The 10,286-nt window shown below is 41.6% G+C and overlaps 2 pseudogenes; both read right to left on the bottom strand.

Annotated features, from left to right (window-relative positions):
• Positions 1-6,860: 6,860 nt before the first annotated feature.
• LOC148041415 (uncharacterized) lies at positions 6,861-7,528 on the bottom strand (annotated as a pseudogene).
• Positions 7,529-7,622: 94 nt separating this feature from the next.
• Positions 7,623-9,761, bottom strand: LOC148041414 (uncharacterized; annotated as a pseudogene).
• Between the last annotated feature and the right edge of the window lie 525 nt (positions 9,762-10,286).

The raw sequence follows: 10,286 nt of genomic DNA, 5'->3' as shown, positions 1-10,286 counted from the left end.
ATTAAAAGAGCAATCAACTCCTGAAAATCAGGAAATCTTTCACGAACGGAAATGGATGTTCGAAACTGTGCATAATCCTTCCCTAGACCATTCAAGGTCACAGAAACTAAATCATTATCTTTCACTGGCGACCCAATGGAAGCAAGTGCATCTGCAATCTTCTTCACCTTCATGTGGTAGTCTTTGATGCTCATACTTTCTCTTTGCACACTGTGCAACTCTTGCTTGAGCTGCATTTTCCTAGCTTGTGTATTTGTGCTATATATTTTTGACAAAGTATCCCATGCCTCCTTTGGAGTACTTGCATCCTGAATATCCACAATTATAGAGTATGAAATACTGATAGATAGCTAGTATATAACTTTTCTGGCTCTTTCATGCCATCCTTTAAATGCCTGCATTTGCTGTTGATTAGGAACATCAGGAAGAATTGGTTCTTCTTTATTTATTGTAACAAATTCCCAATATCCTTTTCCCATAAGGAAATTCTTCATTCTAAACTTCCATGCTTGGAAGTTGTTCTTGTCAAGCTTTTCAATAGCAAACTGTGATAGAGAATGAGACGCCATTACAAAACACTACAAAAAATTCTATCACTGTAAAAAACACAGCTTCAGCCTCACAAGGGCAAATCTGCAAAACTGACGAAAGTGGTATTTGACCACACAATCAGTTCCTAGTGACAATTTTACATCAACAGGCAACAAGGATGATTCTGTAACTCCCAATGTCTCTGCGCACAGGCATACGATGCAATTTCTATGGTAACTTTTCACCAACCTGTAGAATAGTGATCGCACAACATAAAACATGGCATTTTCCTGAGTGCGTGCCCTCTTGCAACACTGCGAAGGGCGTCTCAATCTGAGACAATGCACTCTTGCACTTTTCGGCTATGCTACCTATAGAGACTTGCTCCCAAAATAGAAAAATGAAAGCAACACTGGTCCTGTTACCAGAACACTGCGAACTTGGTTTGCTTTCTTGAGCTCCTTACCACAAACAAGGCTCTGATACCATGTCAAGATTGTGGGAGAGAAGGAAGGAGTCTTACTTGTAGCTTTCTTGCTTGCACAATGGGGGAATACACACAAAGGTGGAGGCTGAAAATAGTTTTCCTCTTCTTAGTTGTGTAAGCCAAAAAGAACTCTCATACAAAGAAATAGAAGTACCCTATATATGGGTCTCAAACCAAACTCAACTAACTAAGGTGGCATACTAACTGAACCATAAACTAGAGTAGATAAGGATAGGTGTCATCTAGCTATTTTTCATGGGCGGTGTACCAACCGCATCTACAACTAACAAGTCAATGACATAAATGCACAATGGTCACCCTGGCATATCACGAGTGGAGCTCATATCTCAACAGTACAGACATTGGGTGTTACAGAATCATCCTTGTTGCCTGTTGATGCAAAATCGTCACTAGGCAGTAACTGTGTGGTCAAATACCACTTTCGTCAGTTGTGCAGATTTGCCCTTGTGAGACTAAAGCTGTGTTTTTTGTAGTGACAGAATATTTTGCAGTGTTCTGTAATGGCGTCTAATTCTCTTTCACAAATTGTCACTGAAAAGCTTGACAAGAACAACTTCCAAGCATGGAAGTTTAGAATGACAAATTTCCTTATGGAAAAAGAATATTGGGAATTCGTTGCAAGAAATGAAGAAGAACCAGTTCTTCCTGATGTTCCCAATCAACAGCAAATGTAGGCATTTAAAGGATAGTATGAGAGAGCCAAAAAAGTTATATACTACCTGTCTATCAGTATTTCAGACTCTATGATTGTGCATATTCAGGATGCAAGTACGCCAAAGGAGGCATGGAATACTTTGTCAAAAATGTACAGCACAAATACGCAAGCCAGGAAAATGTAGCTCAAGCAAGAGTTGCACAATGTGCAAAGAGAAAGTATGAGCATCAATGAATACCACATGAAGGTGAAGAAGATTGCAGATGCACTTGCTTCCATTGGGTCGCCAGTGGAAGATGATGATTTAGTTTCTGTGACCTTGAATGGTCTAGGAAAGGATTATGTACAGTTTCAAACATCGATTTCCGTCCGTGAAAGATTTTCTGATTTTGAGGAGTCGATTGCTCTTCTAATTTCTGAGGAGCAGAGAAATGTTGGTGCATCTTCTTCAAGAGGAACTTCAAAAGAAGTTGTCTTCTACTCAAATGCTGAAAGAGGTAGAGGCAGAGGTAGAGGAGGCCAATCTGGAGGTCATGGTAGAAATCAGAATATGCAGCAAACTCAAGAAAACCAGTCCTATGGAGGAGGATGTGGTAACTCTAGAGGCAGGGGAAGCCAAAGAGGTCGTGGTGGATGGCAAAGAGGCCAAAATGCAAACAGCAATGTTGAATGCTACTACTAGGGTAAAATGAGTCATATGGCTAAAGACTACTATAAAAAGCAGAATGACATCATGAATGGAAATTTGCAACAAGGGAATTATGCATCCTCTAGTAGACAGGGTGATGACAGAAATGAGCATTTGTTTATGGTGCAGCACATGACCAATTCTGTGACAAGTGCAGAAGAAAGCAATGATGTGTGGTATGTTGACTTAGGTGCATCAAACCACATGACAGGTCATGCAGAATGGATGCAGGATGCAAGGAAAATGGAAAAACTAGGATTTGTGGAGACTGGTGATGATACTGCACATCCTATTGTGCAGATTGGAAAATTTCATTTGTCTATGCAAGATGGGAAAAAGAAATACCTATCGAATGTATTTCATGTTCTGAATATCACCAAGAACCTAGTTTCTGTTGGTCAAATGGTTGAGCAGGGCTTGCAGGTCAAATTTAATCCTCATGGATGCTTTGTTGAGGATATGAAAAATAAAGGTCGCTTGATAATAAAAGGAAATAAGAAGGGCAAAATGTTTACGTTGGATGCAGACATGCCTGAATTGAGTGCAGCAATGTTTGCACATGGGACCGGTGTAGTTGCAGATATTAATATCTGGCATAAACGCATTGGTCATGTTAATGTACAACGAATTAAATCAATGCAAGCCTAAAATATTGTTACAGGATTGCCTAAATTCAAGGTTGCAAAAATTCAAGGTTGCCTAAATGCAAGGTTTCCTAAATTCAAGGTTGCCTAAATTCAAGTAAGAAGCCATTGGAATTAATCCACTCTGATGTGTGGACTACTAAAGCTGCATCCATTGGATGCTGTCATTATTTTGTCACTTTTATTGATGACTATAGCAGAAAAGTTTGGGTGTATTTTATGAAAAAGAAAAGTGAAGTGTTTGAGCATTTCAAAACTCTTAAAGCTATGGTTGAAAAAAAAAAGGCCTGCAAATAAAATGCCTAAGGTCAAATGGAGGGGGAGAGTACCTCTCAAATGAGTTTGCAAGGTTCCTGCAGGAGCATGGCATAAAGTACCAATATTCATACAGTCATACCCCACAACAAAATGGAATTACAAAATGGAGAAACAAGCATATTGGAGAGGTATCTCGTGCCATGCTCAACGAAAAAGACTTGCCAGATTTTTACTCAGCTGAAGAAGTTGCTACAGCAGTCTACATAATGAACAGGACTCCCACTGTAGCAATACATGGGATGACTCCAGAGGAGAGGTATACTAGTAGGAAACCATATATTTATCATTTGAAAATTTTTTGTTGCATTGCCTATGTTCATGTGCCAGATGAGTTGAGATCCAAGTTGGATCCAAAAGCTGAGAAGTGCATCTTTATTGGTTACTCTTTGCAGCAGAAAGGGTATAGATGCTATAACCCTTCTACTCGTAAGTTTACATTGAGCAGAGATGTTGTTTTTTATGAGATGAGTAGCTGGTATAAACCAGTAAATGTGATTGATAATGTAGATGCACAAAATGGTAATGCTGCACAGAATTCACAGCAACAGTCACAAGATATTAGTGGACCTAGAGTGTCCTCTAGCAGTGGTTCACATTCTTCGCCATGGACAGGCAGATTGAGATCAGGATAATCTCCTCAAAGCAATGCAGATAGTGCAGGTATCACGAAAAGGAAAAGAGAAGGTAGATCAACCCATGTTTAATGTGAATGCAGGTCACTCTTATGTGGATGGTGAATCCAGTGGCTCAGAACAGAGCATTGATGATGAGTTGGGTATTCCTTCTATTATTACACCTGGAGTAAGGAAGACCAGGGATGTTTTGAGAGTACCTGGGAGTGAACCTACTTTGCATAGGTCTACCAAAGCTAGGTATCCTGTGGATAGGCTAAAATATGATGGATTTACATACATTCACTATGTCTATATGGTCAAAGTGATACAGGAACCAGAACCCACTTCTTTTGAGCAAGCCATGGGAAAAGAAAAATGGGAGAAATCCATGGATGAAGAAATGGATGCCTTGGAAGTAAATGCTACATGGGAATTGGTACCTTTGCCTAAAGATAAGAATGCAATTGGTTGTAAGTGGGTTTATAAGGTAAAGCACAATGCACATGGTTCTGTGAACAGATACAAGGCAAGATTAGTAGTCAAGGGGTATGCACAAACATATGGCATTGATTATGAAGACTAGGGATGTTTTGAGAGCGCCTGAGAGTGAACCTACTTTACACAGGTCTACCAGAGCTAGGTATCCTGTGGATAGGTTGAAATATGATGGATTTATAGCCATTCACTATGCCTATATGGTCAAAGTGATACAGGAACCAGAACCCACTTCTTTTGAGCAAGCCATGGGAAAAGAAAAATGGGAGAAAGCCATGGATAAAGAAATGGATGCCTTGGAATCAAATGCTACATGGGAATTGGTACCTTTGCCTAAAGATAAGAATGCAATTGGTTGTAAGTGGGTTTATAAGGTGAAGCACAATGCAGATGGTTCTGTGAACAGATACAAGGCAAGATTAGTAGTCAAGGGGTATGCACAAACATATGGTATTGATTATGAAGAAACATTCAGTCCGGTTGTAAGGATGGCAACCGTAAGAGTAGTCATTGCTATGGCTACATCAAATGGATGGTCTTTGCATTAGATGGATGTAAAGAATGCCTTCTTGCAGGGTGATTTTCAAGAAGAGGTCTATATGGAGTAGCCACCACGATAAGTGCATGCTATTCATCCTGAGTTTTTTTGCAGGTTGAAGAAAGCCTTGTATGGCTTGAAGCAAGCACCTAGAGCATGGTTTGACAAGATAGGACAATATCTTGTTACTATTGGTTTTTAGATTTCCAAGGCAGATTTCTCACTTTATGTGAGAAAAACAAAGAAATGAATTATGCTACTTGTCATTTATGTTGATGATTTGATTATGACAGGTGATAGTGATGAAGATATCCTTCATGTGAAAATGCTATTGAAGCAGAAGTTTGAGATGAAGGATTTAAGAGAGCTGCGTTATTTCTTGGGCATTGAGGTGATTAGATCACCAAATAGGATACAGCTCTTTCAGAGGTAGTATGGATTGGACATGCTGTCCAAATATAGGATGACAGGCTACAAGCCTATTTCAGTTCCTTTGGAGCAGAATGTGAAGCTGAGCGCAGATGCAGGTGAGCTTCTGGAAGACCCTACTATGTACAGATGCATAGTAGGAAGTTTGATTTATATGACTATTACCAGGCTAGATTTGAGCTATGCTATTGAATTGGTAAGTTAGTTTATGGAGGCTCCAAGAAAACCGCATTTGGATGCGGCTAGACGCATACTCAGGTATGTGAAGTCCACATTGCAGTATGGACTATTTTATGAGACTGGGGTTCATATACAGTTGCATGGATACACTGATGTTGATTGGGTTGGTAGTATTTCTGATAGATGATCTACTAGTGGATATGTGTTCTCTTTTAGGAGTGTTGCAGTCACTTGGATCAGCAAGAAACAGCCTACAGTTGCCTTGTCGAGCACAAAGGCTGAGTATAGGGGTGCATCAATGGCTGCATGTGAGGTAGCTTGGTTGCATAAGCTACTTTATGATATGCATCAGCCTACAGATGGGCCAGTTGTCATTTATTGTGACAACATGAGTAGTATACACATGGCAAATAACCCAGTCTGTCATACTAGAACAAAGCACATTGAGGTCCATTATCACTATGTGTGGGAGAGGGTTTTACTAGGTTTTATTGATCTAGTTTATGTCAGCACAGAGGATCAGGTAACTGAAATATTTATGAAGGCATTGGCCGCCACAGAGAAGCTGCACAAGTTCAGAGACCTACTTGGTGTGCAGGAATTAGGATTGAGCTCGAGGGGGAGTGTTGAGATATCGAGCTCCACTCGTGATATGCCAGGGTGACCGTTGTGCATTTATGTCACTGACTTGTTAGCTGTAGATGTGGTTGGTACACCGCCCATAAATAATAGCTAGATAATAGCTATCCTTATCTACTCTAGTTCGTGGCTCAGTTAGTATGCCACCTTAGTTAGTTGAGTTTGGTTTGAGACCCATATATAGGGTTCTTCTATTTCTCTGTACTAGAGTTCTTTTTGGCTTACACAACTAAGAAGAGGAAAGTTGTTTTCAACCTCCACCTTTATGTGTATTCCCCCATTGTGTAAGTGAGAAAGTTACAAGTGAGACTCCTTTCTTCTCTCCCACAATCTTGGCATTCCCTACTTAGTACTTATGACCATGTCACATCACAATTGAAACCTTTAAGCATTAAAAATTTAACACGCGCATAACACTGAATAGTGAAAACTGAAATTTGAGACTATCAAACTAACATTGAGGAAGTCTACATGATAAAGAGCCAAAACATAACACAGTAAACTGCATCAAACAACGTACAATTGCTGACAAGGAAGTTAGGAACAATCCACCAAGGTGACAAATGTCAAGTCAAGATAGCTCCTAATAGAGCATACATATGTCATAAATAAAAACACCCAACTAAAATATATGAAAATTCAAAATTTTTAGATCTGACTGTAGTCACTAGTGCCCATAGTCCACTGCCTAGGCTCTAGCAAAACTCATGATCAAAAGAGGACGATGATGAGGTTGAAGAGAGCATGTCTCCATCCGCCATGACATTGCCATCGTCGTCAAACTCTGGCTCTACCATTACAGGGCCTGTAGCCTAGACTGCATCACCTAGATCCTCCTCCTCCTCAGTGTGAATGAGACGAACTGCCTCATCCGCACGCCGCCGAGGAGTCCGAATGGGTAGCTTCCCTCTGCGAATGCCTTTTTGTCAAGCACTCTCTAGATTTGCAGCTTGCTCACATAGTGGAATGCTATAAGCACGTGCGCATGACCTCGTCACACGCCTATCCACCTCCTCCATCTCTCTATGAAGCATACACAAAATCTTCTCCTGCTCATCCCTAATATGATGGTCCTCATCTGTTATTGGATGATTCGGATCAACCACCAGCTTTATACGTGAGGGATCAGCCTGTTCAAGATGGCAACATAGCATACATTTGTTAACATTGAACAATAATATAAATTTTAAATACTAATATAGAGATATAATATTTCAAACATGTAAATAGCTACTAGTTCGAACCTACTTGGGTGTCCCGAAGGCATGATAGGCGCACACAAGCCTCATATTGGCCCTGCAACACACTAACTTCTCCAATTGAGAAGTGCTAAGGCGAGTCCAGATCTTTGTATGAATCAAAGAATAAGCACTCAAATGGCCCTCACAAGCACCCGCGCTGAACAATCCTACATTTGCAGGTGTCGTTGACTTGATAATTGCCATTGCTACACTTGAGAGAGTGAAAGAGAGAGAGAGAGAGAGAGAGCACAGAGAGTGAGTTACCTGTGACAAGATATGTAGAGCCAAATAAGTTAGACGTGGAAGACCTTACCGACCATAACCCTGCCACCATGTGAGAGGAAGACTAGTAGCCTCCGAACGCAATGCCACCGCCCATGAAAATGATGGTCCCAAGTTATTCATGAAGCTGCGCATCTGTGCATCTATTTGAAGCTGCTCCCCCTCGTCAAAGATACGTGCGATGAACTTGTCTTTCAGTTGCATGAGATGTTGCTCATGGAACAAGCCTGGGGTCTTGTAGAAAGGATGGAGTAAAGCAGCCATCCCATGAATGGGACGACTCATAAACTTACATTGACTCTCTACAAGAGTCAAGATATCATCTCGACTGCAAAAATCAGCAACATCAAAGTTTAGACACATTGCAAGGCCAATGCATGTGCTGTACTATATATCCTATGCATTAAAATTTAATAATAAGTAAATAGCATATGCAAGCAGCCATAAAGAAGTACAATAACAAAATCTAGTACTTACCGCTGTTGGGACAAGGCTTGGCATGCTGTGATATGGCTCTTCATCTGCATGAAGAGGTGATAAACCAGACCCAATGTGGATCCCTCCATGTCCATGACTCATAGCATCACATACATGGGCTGCAAAGCCACTATCAAATCCTACATCTCTGTCCAAAAAGACTCATCTAGGATACACCTTTGAATGGCTTTGGTCACCTCTTTTTGTGCATGAGACATGTCTCTCCACTTTGGGTCCACAACTGTCTGCAAAAGTGGGTCCCTAAGCTTGAAGAGCCTTTGCAACACCAGAAACATGTATGCAAATCTGGTCTTGGAGGGCCGCACCATATCTAGATTACTGTGGCTATGAAAGATGGCTAAAGCCTGATGCTTCTTTCGAAAGAATGTGGTCATCCTAGTACCATCTGAAACTGTGGGCTGTACCCAAGGTAGTTTGCCTATGTCCTCCATAAGCAAGTCTAGACAATGGGCTGCACATGGAGTCCACACAATGTGTGGGAACTCCGCCTTCACCATTTTTCCCATTACCTTGCAGTCGGATGCATTATCTGTAACAACTTGGACCACATTCTCTTTACCAATCTCCATGATAGCTGTACGAATATGCCCATAGATAAACTCACCTGTGATTTTCTCTCCTGCCTTCCCTGCATCTACAGCGTGCAAGAAGTAAGTACCAAGACAAGAGGAGATAAGTATATTTATGATGTGCTACCTGCGTATATCACTCCATCCATTAGAGATGATGGTGCATCCAAACTGCTGCCAGCCAGCTTTCACTGGGACCAATGCCTTATCTATTAAGGCCTTTTGCTCGTCAAGTGCAGTGGTGCGCATTTTTTTGTAATCCAGCCCACACCATGAATCTGTAGCACTAGCACCCACTTGGGCAATGGCTCTAACCATCCTCTTCCACTGCTCAGTCCTTAAGACATTGAAACTGATGTTGCACTCAATGAGAGTGTGAGCAATCTCCATCTCAGCCATCTTTTGATGCTCTCTCACCCAAGACTGAGAATGCACACGTGAAGGCAAGGTAGTTTGCCTAGGCACATGCACATCATTAGAACCTTCCTCCTCCTCCTCCTCCTCCTCCTCCTCCTGCATGACACGAGCCCTTTTCCTACTAGCAGATGGCTGCTCTGAGGCAACGGGCTGAGACACAAAACTCTCCTCTACCTGTGTAGGAGGATCACCAAACTCCCCAATAAGAGCATCGTGCAAGGCGTCTTGTGTTTTCTGGGATCCTTGGCCTTTTGCTACTGCCCCCATTGCTAGGAAGTACTCAATAATCAACTTCTCTCGGACAGCTTTTGGCACCTTCTTGCACGCGCTATAGTTGTTTGTGCAATTGATGCCCGTCAATGCTTCACCACGCGTGTAATTGTACTGATCAATGTGAAATTGCAGAATTTGCATGACCACCTGCGACTACCTGAACCAGCTTGCCCGGGAGTGTTGACGATATGGAGTATATTGGTATACTCCTTCCAATAGGGATTGACTGGTTTCGGCATGATGGCTCCTAGAGTAAGATAAGAGAGAAAAACATCAGTAAATATGTGCGCGCGCGTGCGCGTGTGCGTGCGCGTGAGAGAGAGAGAGAGAGAGAGAGAGAGAGAGAGAGAGAGAGAGAGAGAGAGAGAGAGAGAGAGAGAGAGGCTTCAACATGCATGAATGTGAGCCCACAGAGACGAGACGTACCTGGTTTGTGCACGCTAGCACCTCCTGTAGCTCACGTAACCTGCAAACACTGAAACAGTGAACACGTTTGGGGCTTTTGTCTCAATTTGCCCAGGAAAATCCACAAGCAACCAAGGATGCAGAAATCATTAGGCACATCACGTTTTGGGCCCCAAATTTTACATGAAAAAAATGATTATGTTTTTTATGTTCCATACGTACACAAAACGTATGATTAGTACGTACCGTACGGTAATGATCCGTACATATGTACTGAACCTACCTTGATCTCTTGCAACTAATCAAGCTATCGTCAATAGTACGCTCATCCCAAATGGAGCTAATTTTTTTTCATAAATTTG

The sequence above is a fragment of the Lygodium microphyllum genome, chromosome 1, assembly GCF_053477565.2.
Source record: "Lygodium microphyllum isolate KBCC chromosome 1, Lygodium_microphyllum_v1.1.10, whole genome shotgun sequence".
Classification (NCBI taxonomy): Eukaryota; Viridiplantae; Streptophyta; class Polypodiopsida; order Schizaeales; family Lygodiaceae; genus Lygodium; species Lygodium microphyllum.
Note: the sequence above shows the minus strand (reverse complement) of the source record. Positions and strands in the feature narration are given on the sequence as shown.